The sequence below is a fragment of the Saccostrea echinata genome, unplaced genomic scaffold (genome assembly GCF_033153115.1).
Source record: "Saccostrea echinata isolate AGI-Se365-2 ecotype Australia unplaced genomic scaffold, CSIRO_AGI_Sech_v1 ptg000009l, whole genome shotgun sequence".
Lineage (NCBI taxonomy): Eukaryota > Metazoa > Mollusca > Bivalvia > Ostreida > Ostreidae > Saccostrea > Saccostrea echinata.
In genome coordinates, this window is record NW_026889758.1 from 40,464,128 (window position 1) to 40,477,739 (window position 13,612).

Sequence of the window (13,612 nt, forward strand, 5' to 3'; positions counted from 1 at the left end):
AGGGGAAACTTTTTCTAATTTTTCGGTAAAACTTTTTTTAAATGCAATGACTTGACCGAGTTTAACCATACTGCAACAAAATGTTAAGGGACCAAGCAATCAATAAATGATTTTTTATATTTAAACTATAGCAAGACTATTCTCCCAAAAAGTGGGGGGAACCCCCCCCCCCTCACATTCGTACTACCGGCCTGTTTGAAAAGGAGTTGTATCCAAAAATGGAAAGGCGTTATTTTAAAATAGTAAATATATGAAAGATTGAACCAAAGCCATCTTTATTAATGCAATATTTAGATTATAGTTTTACTATTATAAATTATAGTATTATCTATATTCCTGCACATCTCGCAGACAGTTGTTTGCATTTTGCATGCATTTTAAGAGAAGTCATCACTCTACTTTTGAAAATCCAGGATATAGGCAGAACCAGCTTTGGGCTTTGCTAGCCACGTATTAAAAATTCATGTTAAATTTGAAAATATTTTTCTTTCCTCTTGGTAAAAAACAGGGAAAGTATTTGCATAGGTATAATGAGCAATTAGCCTTCAACAAAATTTCTGAAATCCATCCACCTTGGTAGAAGCGTCTGGCATCAGAGAAGGACTAAGTTGGTTTAACACTGAAAATATCTTACATATTTAAAAATCTTTTTTCCTAGAAATCTAATTATAATCAGCCCCCAGGGTGGGCTAAGTAAGTCATGTATTAAAAAAAAGAGGCGTAATAACGCCTTTTTAAAAGGCGTAATAACGCCTTTTTAAAAGGCGTAATAACGCCTTTTGGAAAGGCGTAATAACGCCTTTTGGAAAGGCGTAACAACACCTTTTTAAAAGGCGTTAAAACGCCTTTTGGAAAGGCGTAATAACGCCTTTTAGAAAGGTGTTATAACGCCTTTTGGAAAGGCGTAATAACGCCTTTTAGAAAGGCGTAATAACGCCTTTTAGAAAGGCGTAATAACGCCTTTTGGAAAGGCGTAATAACACCTTTTTAAAAGGCGTAATAACGCCTTTTGGAAAGGCGTAATAACGCCTTTTAGAAAGGCGTAATAACGCCTTTTGGAAAGGCGTAATAACACCTTTTTAAAAGGCGTAATAACGCCTTTTAGAAAGGCGTAATAACGCCTTTTAGAAAGGCGTAATAACGCCTTTTAGAAAGGCGTAATAACGCCTTTTTTCGCGTTATAACGCCTTTTGGAAAGGCGTAATTACGCCTTTATTTGCGTTATTACGCCTTTTTTCGCGTTATAACGCCTTTTAAAAAGGCGTTATAACGCCTTTTAAATTTTTCTTACCGTAGTTTGATCCTAATAGGCTTTCGTAATTTCAGATATCTTACTATTACAAGGCGAAAATTTTGAACAGGGTTTATTTTCGTAGCATACAAACTAGAGAAAGAGGCAGGGCGGACCTTAAAACGCAGTATAATAAAAGGTCCGCCCTCTGTATTTCAGATATCTTACTATTACAAGGCGAATATTTTGAACAGAGTTTATTAAAAGTTATCGTAGCTTAAAAAAAAACTCGTTTAAATGGCAGGGCGGACCTTAAAACGCAGTATAATAAAAGGTCCGCCCTCTGTTTTTCTTTTTTCCCACATACATGTATCTCACTTACAAAGCAAAAATTATGGAAATGCTGTAAGTTCCTATTGTTTTTTTTTCTTTGTTGGTTCGTGTGTTTTTCCAGGGTAAAAAGATAATTAGGTTTTTAATTTTAGGATGGACGCTAAATTAACTTAGAAAACTCTTGGAATGGCCTAATTGTGCATAAGAATTGCATATATACTACATGTAGTAGTGTACTTTTTTTCATTTAATATGCTGACAAAAAGACAAAACTTTAATGTCAATTAATTATCCACTCTATGTACGTTTGCAGGAGATGTGTCTACTGTATTGTATATCTATATGCAACCATAAACATCTGTCTGAAGGGACCAAGGATATACATTATTATTTAATTAGTAATGTTGATGACGTGCAACAAGAGAACTATAACCCCCCCACCCCCACCCCCCACCCCCATCACACACACATAAATAAAAAAGAAATAGCCGCTTAAAGTCGTAGAAAATCTAATTTAAACCAAAATCAAAATAAATATAAAAAATATTAACAAAAGAACACGACTTGGTGGTGTTTTATGAATTTTTATATCAGCCACGATCTCAACAGACACTTTCCTTTTTATTTTAGGGGGAAATACATGTCAAGTTGCTCTGTAAATAGTATGGGTGGATAAGATTCTCCCTAGTAAGAAGGTGGAAAAGGAGAAAATTCTGTACTGAAGCGTACTGAGTATTTCCTATGGTGGATAATAAAGCCGGGGTTGTTTCTTCCAAGCTCGCTGCATGTCATTTCCGAAATTTTGCATTGCATTTCCGACATTTTTAGTTTTCATTTTACAATACAATCAACACTAAGTCTAGTAAAAATACAAAGTTTAGTAATAAAACGCAATAATTTCAATAATAAAACATGCAATTTTTGATCACCAAATTTTAATGCCCACTGAATTATATGTGTTTGAAAGCACCGAAAAACAGAATCTCCTCAACTTTGATTACTTTATTCCGTCAAACATAGTTTCTGTATGTCATAAATTCTATCTAAACCTTTCTGATCTCAAATTCAGTCTGATTATCTTGATTTGAAAAGATGAACAAAAATTCACAACTTACACTTACATGTGTCCGAGGATAAAATCGTCATAAGATTCTTTTAAATATAAGCAGAACTTATTATTTGGAAATCAATGAATTATTCTTGATTTATTCTTTAATTTTTTTATAAGGGAAATTTCAATTTTGTTGTCATTGCCGAAAAAGTACTTTATGATGATAAATGTCAGAGATGAAAATTTTAAAACGTCAGAAATGAAAACTACAAAATGTAGGGAATGAAATAAACAATATTTTTAAAAAAATTCCGGAAATAAAATCCTATGCTAGGCTCATTTTCCAGAAGGGGAGGGGTCTTTAAACCCAAGCTCGTTTTTCCGGGAAAAATATTAATGCGGTAGGAAAGTCTACAACATCAGTACTTTTTAAACTATTTGACATGTATCAGCATAATTTTGCTATACCCCACCCACCAAAAATACAACAACACCATTTATAATCTTTTCCTTTTTTTGGGGAGGGGGTGTTTTATTGCTTAAAATGTTCAACTCGATTGACTTTGGTTTGATTTTGCCAATTAATGCACATCTTCCTTAACCAGTGTTAACCCTGGGGTAATATCAAGTAGAATGAAATAATCGTTAGTCTTTAACTGGACAAGAAACGATGGTTATAAAAACACGGGGGATATGCGACTTCAAGTTTCATCAGGTGAGACAATAGGCCTACCCCCCAAAGCACAGACATTAGTTTTAACAACAACGGGACAGGCTAGTACACCGTAACACAAGTCCCTGTCAAAGTGACCCTCCAATGATTTTATAGTTAGGTACAAATATGAATCGTAAGAATTATGCATAATTATTATTAATGATATAATGAAATATATTTCGAAAGATATGAAAATTCTTTTTGGGAAGTGGAAGTCGAACGTTGTTAGGAAATAGACTGTAATGAAATGATCATTGTTGGACTTACGAACACCATATACTGAACATTGTGCCAGTGAAGGTATGCGTATTATATATATGTATTTTTTTTTTTTATTTTGCAATGATAATATTGATATCACTCAAACTATAAAAGACACATGTCGTACATGATTTTCATATAAGGTAACTCGATCAACAGATCTTTGCATCTTTATATTTTTTGTTTTGTGCACTACCTGGGAGGTATGTACTACGATAAGGAGCTAACAGTTAATCAGTGCTAACATCAAATTTTGAAAAAATTTTTGATAGATAATTTGAGGTTTTGTACTGAGATATATCCTAGTATTAGAAATATAATTAATTAAAATTGGCTAACGAAATCCAGCAACTAGCGAGATATCGCAAGACTTAATCCTTTTAGTATATATACAATGTACATACATGTACGTCCCTGGAACTCCATTTTGCTGGGAGGGACACTTTTATAACAACTATACCTTAAATAATTTAAAAAGATTAATAAAGCAAATTAATTTCGAATCAATAAAGGAGAAAAATCTGCATATTAAACCGAAGGCGGACCTTTTATTATAGAGGCAGGCCGGACCTTATATGTTATCGTATTAGGTCCCCCCGGACCTTTAAACGAGGCGGACCAAATATTATGCGACACCGGAAAGGCCCGAAGGTGCTTATTGGTTCTACTGACCTTTTAATTTTCATCTCGAAATTGAAATTACAGTAAAATACAGAATGCTTAAAGCACAGTTAGGAGTTATGACATAGCCGACGTGAAGCACGCTCTTAGATTCACCATTCTGAATTGTGACCCCTCCCCCCAACTCAACCCCCAGTGCACCAGTCTGCCTTCCTATTAATAATTAATCGATTCAGCAAATTTAACAAATGGTTCAGATATCTTCTTCTGTATTTTATTATGCTACAGCGCTAGCTCACCAATCTTTTTAAAAGATAGGCTTGTTATATAATAGTTTAAGGTCGCTACATACAAATGCTTTTATGTTATAAATAGAATATATAGGTTAGTGAACTTGTTTTTCATTGGATGCACTTTGATCTTTAGTCACGTGTTTATTTTGGTGGGAATTTTCTGCTGTTCTTTTGTTCATATTGCCGCCTTGAAAGTTGCCTTGCTGAATGTGTGTGTGAGGTATATCCAGTTGAATCATTTGATGTGTTCTAAATAATACATGGATTTTTATTAATTCTTAGTCCAGGTCAGTCGTCTCTAAATGTATTTTATTCAATGGTATAGCACAAGTTTGACATTTTAAAGTGTCACTGTGGTTAATTTGATATACTGAGTTAACCAGAAATATTAACACAAAACAATTTTCAATGATTTTTCCTTGTTCAGCAGATGTACGTCCAGGATGATGTGGTGAAATGGGAAATGCTCAGTGGAACAGTCCTCACTTTGAAGGTCTTTAATCGAATGGCAGTCTCTGGAGGAATGCTTCTCAATAGTCCTATATGTAATGTCCTCAACAGGTAAGTTCCATGGAAGTGCAAGGCAATTACAAAATAGTTTCTTAGCCTTAAAACTTCGAACTATATTAGTAATTCTGGAGCAGTTACTTACTGAAATATGAAGTCAATAAACAGTAATTGAGATGATAATACAATTGAACTCTGTTTAAGAGGTCCATTACCTGATTACAATCATTAGATTTAGCTACATCAAGCTTGAATTTAGCTATATAGCTTTATTCAGCTATACAAAAAGCTTCATTTAGCTATTTTAATGAGTTTTTCACAAATTATACTTTTTGTAATTGGCAAAAATTTGCAAGAGTATGACTACTAATTAATATTTTTAGTTAGGACTTTCAAAAAGCCCTGAACCAAAAACATTAAGATATTTTAAAACTATTTGTCTTTTAACACTTTAAGGAAAAGATGTAAATTTCCACTGAGTAACTGTTCACCATGTGTGCAGTGAGGTGTGAATAAGTTTTATTAATACTTCACATTGTTTATTTTTAATTTATTTCTGTTCAGTCAATTATCTTGTGAAACAACATAGAAAACCTAGTAATTTCATTAAGCAACTACTCAATAAAGCCCAAAAACTTATAAAACTTAGATTGCAAATACTTTGAAAGTGTAGACAGGATGCAACAGAAGTACACCAAGAATATCTTATTTTCAAATTACAATAACATCCAAGAGTATTTTTTTAGCTCACCTGAGCTGGAATCTCAAGTAAGCTTTTCTGATCACCAGTTGTCCAGTGTCTGTCCTTCTGTCTGTCTGTCTGCCCTTCCTTCTGTAAACATTTCACAATTTTGACCTTTTCTCAAGAATCACTGGGTCAATTTAACAAAAATTGACAGAAAACATTTTTGGTTAAAGGGGATTATAATTTGTTCAAATGAAGGACCAATCCCCCTTCCATAGGGATGAGGTAATCAAAAATCTTCACAAGAATTAGTATTAATTGACAAGAAAAGATGAAATGTGGAAGCTTTCTGAGGTAGTGTAAATTCTAAAGTGTTCAAAACATGGGGGAGGGGGACAATAGGGGATCATATCATCAAAGTTTTACATTGAAATGTATGTATGGAAAATCTTTAAAAAATTTCTTAAGGCCATAAATTAGAGTGCCCTAAATTTAAGGAAAGTTGGAATTTTGATCATTATAATATAGCTTCTATATTTTGTTGTTTTAAATTCAAATTAATTTGTTGATGGTAAAATTACAGTATATTTATATTTTGTGGAAATCTTTTTCTTTTTATTTTTTTTGCATTGAGTTTCAGTGCAGTGTTCAAAGTAAAGAATTAGGGGTAATGAAAAATAAGGCTGTTTTGCTCTCTTCTAAGAAAATTTCTAATTATTGACTTTTTTTTGCCTGTCTTGTAAATGCTCACAATTTCAAGCAGTTTATGTTATGGTATAGAAATTTTGATTCCAGAAAACAAAAGCAACAGAATAATATTTATTATTGTCATGTTTTGTTTGTGCAATTTCCACCTATTGTTACTTTCACATTTTTTAAACTTGCTTGTCAAAAGGGGGGAGGGGGCATTCATGTTGTATCTAGTTTTACACAAGAGCAACAAATTATCCATGATTAGACATACTTATATAGATGTAGATTCAAATTTGTTTAATCCATGACTCCTGGGAATAGGGTGGGGCTACAATATATGAAAAAAGTTTTAAAAAGAAATAATCTGCAGATAGAGAACATAGCACCATAGTACTTAGGTGGGCAATGTGGCCCATGGGCCTCTTGTTGAATATTTTTCTTGCCTCTCATGCCAACAAAAAATACTGTTTTAATTCTGTTATTATACTTTGAAAAATTTCTCAATATATTCAATTTACTAATCAATAATTTATACTGATGTAGATGTAGATGAAATTATAATGAATGGAAAATTTTTTATTGAACACAGATAATCACAATATTGTTTTTTTCTTGGGTTTCTCTGGCATTACCAAAATGTGTTTGCAAAAGCATGAGAACATTTAATCTTATTCATTTTTCTCAGACATGTACTTGATTTGTACCAGCTATACAAAAAATGTGTAATTTTGGCCTTTATTCACAGACTGGACATTAAATTTCATGGAAAATGAACATTTGTCCTTTATTTTGATCAAATTGTTTACCAGAAACACCATTTTTCTCTCTCAAAACACTGGAATCAATAACGTATGTGTGACTGACTGTGCTTGGTTAACAAAACATAGGGATTAAAGGTGTTGAACATTTCCCACAAAATATTTAGTATCATTATTACCTTGTAGTTATCAAAATCACTGCTGTTCTTTTGCAACAAAGTTAAGAAAGCTCTAAATCTCATGTCACTATATGCTATACCCCCAGCATTGGCATTAGCATCAGCTTAAGCATAGATATCAAAGCTTTAGAAGCAAGTCCATTCTCAATTATATATAATTCAAGCCTTATCTGGACCAAATTTACATGGATGATGCATCTAAGGACCAAGAATTTCTCACTGAAGTACAATGCTGCTTTAACAAGTTTCCTCACAAAAAATTAAGGTACTTTACCAGGCATTTGTTCAAGATACTAGAGGATGGTATTTACTATCATCATCATGGTTCCTTTTGGTTCCTGGTGGAACATAGGGCCTCAGTATTTACTATACAATCCTAGAAATCATTTGAATTGTCAATATAACAATTTTTGGTGTCTTAATTTCTCTACCTAGACATTTTGAAAACAGTTTAAGAATCACAAGATAATGATAATTATGATCAATTTGTTGAATATTACAAAGAGATGACAAAACAGATATTCGAGCAACGTGTCGCCAGACCTTAATGCTTTATCAGATACTATTTATATTTCATTTTAATAGACAAGATGTGATGAAAGTTCAGAGCAGGCCAGTAATTATATATACTTTACTATAGTGGCCATTGATTTCAGATGGCCCGTAAGAAAATCACTTCCAAGAAGTAAAACCATTTTTAACCTCATGACCCTTAATTAAGTTTGAAATACTTTTAAATTTTTGTTTACTTTGACTATGGTTGCACCTAAAGAGGCATATTGCTTTCATATCTTTGCATGCCAGCAGTCAGTGACATGGATATTGATTTTTTGACCTAATGACCTTGAAATTAGACCTATGTTTCAAAAATTACCTTAGCTTTGACTTGCATCTGAAGAGGCAATTAAGACAGAGGCAATTGAGAAGTTAAGATACTCATATTTTTCCATAATAACCATTACTTGTGAAAAGACATTTCAGAAATACTATGATATTTTGTCCTCATGACATAGACCAGTTCAAGTAATAACTTCCAATAACTATTCTTGGCCATATCTTGCAATAGAACATTTTATTTTATTTTTTTTCCAAAATATAAAACATTTTTGTGCATGATGTGCAGACAAGCCAGGACAGAGACAGTTATATTAAGCTCCAAATGATAACATCCTAACTAATAAGACCCAGAATTGAGGGAGCAGAATTCTCTGAATTTGCTTGTTATACATGTGTAGAGCTCTATTGGTCAGGGATCAGAAGAGCTTATGTGATAGTAAGGTGTCTGTTGTCCATCTGTCTGTCTAGCTGTCTGTATGTCTGTTAGCAATTTTTTAAAATGCCACTCCTCAAACAGTTCTGATCTGATTTCAGTATCTTGGGACATAAGTAGACCATTTTATATATCAGTTTTTGATTTTGATGAATGGTGTTGTTATGGTTATTAAAAATAAAAATTTCTGTGAAATACTTCCAAAACACTTCTACACTTTAGGTCTGATTTTAGTATAACTTTGCGCATAAGAATACTAAGATAATAATTCTGTGTTCGGTTTTTGATTTTAAAAAATTGTGTTACCATGATTACTAAAAAAAGAAATTTCTGTGAAATACTTCGAAACTTGACTCCTCTTTCTTTAGTTTTGGTTCGATTTCATTATAACTTGGCACACAAGTAGACTACACTTAAATACATAATTCTTTATATCAGATTTTGATGAACAGTCTTAAACATTGCCATTGTTACTAAAATAGGAACTTCTGTGGAATACTTTCAAAATGCTACTCCCACCTACAGTTTTAGTCTAATTGCAATAAATCCTGCCCCAAAAAACTAAACCAAGCAACATTATACTATTTATTACTGTTGCATAGTAGCAAGTCCAATGCAAGTGCTACTTTTCTCTCCCTTTGTTAGATACAAATCAGTAAAGCTACAGTCTCATCAGAAACTTCTGGTTGTTTTACAGTGGCCCGTTTTACAAAAGAACTTACAACTAAGACCAAAAACTTCAGTTGATGGTAAATTTTGCAAAATTAATGATTCTGTTTAAAATTGCTAGTTTAAAAGTATCTTTCTACATACCTTTAAAAAGACCTAAAACCATTTTCTATTTAATGTAAATTAGAAAGTTACTAGGAGAATTAAATTTTGGTCTTATAGTCGTAAGTTCTTTCACAAAACGGGCCCCAGGATTATAAATTGTCATATTAAAACTAAGCACATATTTACTGAATGTCTTAAAGCATAACATTTTTAATGTCTGAAGTAAAGGAACAGTCCTTCATTTTCAGTCAAATAAAATGTTACATGCAAGCTACTAGCTAAAACATGATGCTCTAAAATAATGACTTGTACAAAAAGAGAGGAAAAGGCTAACATTTGAAATCTAAGTATGAGTGTAAGTACATTTCATTTCTTTTACCACAACAAAGTTGAGATGAGCATTGCTTTACGCCAGCATTGACATTGGGGTTCTGGTTAAAGTTATAGTAGTAACAAAGTTCAAATCCAAGTAGCTATAAGCCCTTCATGTACCAAACTAAATTGCCACAAGGTGACCAGGCTTGCATGGATGATGATCTATTAGAGATGCTTGGGATGCTGGCACTGACCTAAATTTTAGGATGAGTGGCCAGGTTAAAGTTTATTTGGAGCAGATCTACTAGTATTCTCCAGTTACTTCAACCCCTACTGTGACTGAACTTGCAATGAGGAAGAAGCTTACCAGATTTGCTTCCGATGCTGGGTCTGACATAACAAGATATTGATTGAACAAAAATTTTGGAGCAGGTTCATTCTTTAAATAACTAAAAGGACAATTGTATCCAAATTTGCAAGACTGAATATAGCTGATGCATCATAGGATACTCAATACAGGCTAGACCTGACCTACATGTCAAGATAAGTGACCAGGTTAAAAGTTTTTGAGTAGGTTTATTGCAAATTATAACTATAAATTAAATCCTACCTTAACCACACTTGTATGATGGATGAACCTACATACATGACCTATGTAGGGATGCACATTAACCAGACATGCATCAGATGCAGCATCTGACTTATCTGGATAAACTGATATACATTTTCCTGGTAACCAAAACAAAAATTTTTTAGCAGGACCATTCCCAAGATAAACCATAAAACCTACAAAGACAACATTTGCATGGATTTGCATCTATGGAATAACCCATGCACATATACCAGAATATTCTTGTAATTGGTGTAAGACTTAATTTGCTTGAAGTTTGATAACATTTATTGTGATGAAATTAAAATTAGTTCATGGAGTTGAAAATGAGATAATTGTATGCATGGTTTAAATATTTATAATTCAGTCCTTGGCAGAAGGGCAGAAGTTGGGTTGGGGTGGTTAGTAGTGGTGGTGTGGTTAGTAGTAGTGGTGATGGTGAGATATGCTAGATCATCAATTAACCTAAATTCATACAAACACCTGTATTCTTTAAATGTAAAATTTAGTATGTTAAAATCCATAAGCCAATTCATAATTAAACTAGTACGTAAATCATCCACAACATAGAGTCATATATCAGGCATCTAATAAAGTACTGTTTATTTTCAGTTTCCTACTTAATATTTGAAATCTTCTCTCCGCCATTTTTGCTGGGATCTCATCGTTGGAGATGATGGAATAATGACTTGGAGGCGGCTGGGCACATTGGATTGGAACAGCATCCCAACAACGCTGGAATGGAGGTATTTCTTAGTCACTAAGAAATAGCAGAGGTAAGATTGTTTCATTATTATTTTGACACCCCCTACTAAGTACCGGTACTAACATTTCCCTTCCCTCCCCCACTCTCAGCACATCTTTTGTACAGTAATAGTTTTTTGTTGTGTTGTTTTTGATGTGTCTAATCTTCTCTGTTCTCTCTTTGCCGGGACCTCAACGTTGGAGATGGTGGAATAAAAACTTGGAGGTGGCTGGGCACTTAGGATTGGAACAGCATCCCAACAACGCTGGAATGGAGGTATTTCTTCGTCACTAAGAAATAGCAGAGGTAAGATCGTTTCATTATTATTTTGGCACCCCTACTAAGTACTAACATTTCCCTTCCCTCCCCCACTCTCAGCATCTTTTGTACAGTAATAGTTTTTTGTTGTGTTGTTTTTGATGTGTCTAATCTTCTCTGTTTTCTCTTTGCTGGGACCTCATCGTTGGAGATGGTGGAATTAGGACTTGGAGGCGGCTGGGCACATTGGATTGGAACAGCATCCCAACAACGCTGGAATGGAGGTATTTCTTAGTTAGTTACTAAGAAATAGCAGAGGTAAGATCGTTTCATTATTATTTTGGCACCCCCTACTAAGTACTAATATTTCCCTTCCCTCCCCCACTCTCAGCACATCCTTTGTACAGTAATAGTTTTTTGTTGTGTTGTTTTTGATTTGTCTAATCTTCTCTGTTTTCTCTTTGCCGGGACCTCATCGTTGGAGATGGTGGAATAAGGACTTGGAGGCGGCTGGGCACATTGGATTGGAACAGCATCCCAACAACGCTGGAATGTAGGTATTTCTTAGTCACTAAGAAATAGCAGAGGTAAGATCGTTTCATTATTATTTTGGCACCCCTACTAAGTACTAACATTTCCCTTCCCTCCCCCACTCTCAGCACATCTTTTGTACAGTAATAGTTTTTTGTTGTGTTGTTTTTGATTTGTCTAATCTTCTCTGTTTTCTCTTTGCCGGGACCTCATCGTTGGAGATGGTGGAATAAGGACTTGGAGGCGGCTGGGCACATTGGATTGGAACAGCATCCCAACAACGCTGGAATGTAGGTATTTCTTAGTCACTAAGAAATAGCAGAGGTAAGATCGTTTCATTATTATTTTGGCACCTCCTACTAAGTACTAACATTTCCCTTCCCTCCCCCACTCTCAGCACATCTTTTGTACAGTAATAGTTTTTTGTTGTGTTGTTTTTGATTTGTCTAATCTTCTTTGTTTTCTCTTTGCCGGGACCTCATCGTTGGAGATGGTGGAATAAGGACTTGGAGGCGGCTGGGCACATTGAATTTGAGATGGTGGAATAAGGACTTGGAGGCGGCTGGGCACATTGGATTGGAACAGCATCCCAACAATGCTGGAATGGAGGTATTTCTTAGTTACTAAGAAATAGCAGAGGTAAGATCGTTTCATTATTATTTTGGCACCCCTACTAAGTACTAACATTTCCCTTCCCTCCCCCACTCTCAGCACATCTTTTGTACAGTAATAGTTTTTTGTTGTGTTGTTTTTGATTTGTCTAATCTTCTCTGTTTTCTCTTTGCTGGGACCTCATCGTTGGAGATGGTGGAATTAGGACTTGGAGGCGGCTGGGCACATTGGATTGGAACAGCATCCCAGCAACGCTGGATTGGAGGTATTTCTTAGTCACTAAGAAATAGCAGAGGTAAGATCGTTTCATTATTATTTTGGCACCCCTACTAAGTACTAACAATTCCCTTCCCTCCCCCACTCTCAGCATCTTTTGTACAGTAATAGTTTTTTGTTGTGTTGTTTTTGATTTGTCTAATCTTCTCTGTTTTCTCTTTGCTGGGACCTCGTCGTTGGAGATGGTGGAATTAGGACTTGGAGGCGGCTGGGCACATTGGATTGGAACAGCATCCCAGCAACGCTGGAATGGAGGTATTTCTTAGTCACTAAGAAATAGCAGAGGTAAGATCGTTTCATTATTATTTTGGCACCCCTACTAAGTACTAACATTTCCCTTCCCTCCCCCACTCTCAGCATCTTTTGAACAGTAATAGTTTTTTGTTGTGTTGTTTTTGATGTGTCTAATCTTCTCTGTTTTCTCTTTGCTGGGACCTCATCGTTGGAGATGGTGGAATTAGGACTTGGAGGCGGCTGGGCACATTGGATTGGAACAGCATCCCAACAACGCTGGAATGGAGGTATTTCTTAGTCACTAAGAAATAGCAGAGGTAAGATCGTTTCATTATTATTTTGGCACCCCCTACTAAGTACTAATATTTCCCTTCCCTCCCCCACTCTCAGCACATCCTTTGTACAGTAATAGTTTTTTGTTGTGTTGTTTTTGATTTGTCTAATCTTCTCTGTTTTCTCTTTGCCGGGACCTCATCGTTGGAGATGGTGGAATAAGGACTTGGAGGCGGCTGGGCACATTGGATTGGAACAGCATCCCAACAACGCTGGAATGGAGGTATTTCTTAGTCACTAAGAAATAGCAGAGGTAAGATCGTTTCATTATTAATTTGGCACTCCCTACTAAGTACTAACATTTCCCTTCCCTCCCCCACTCTCAGC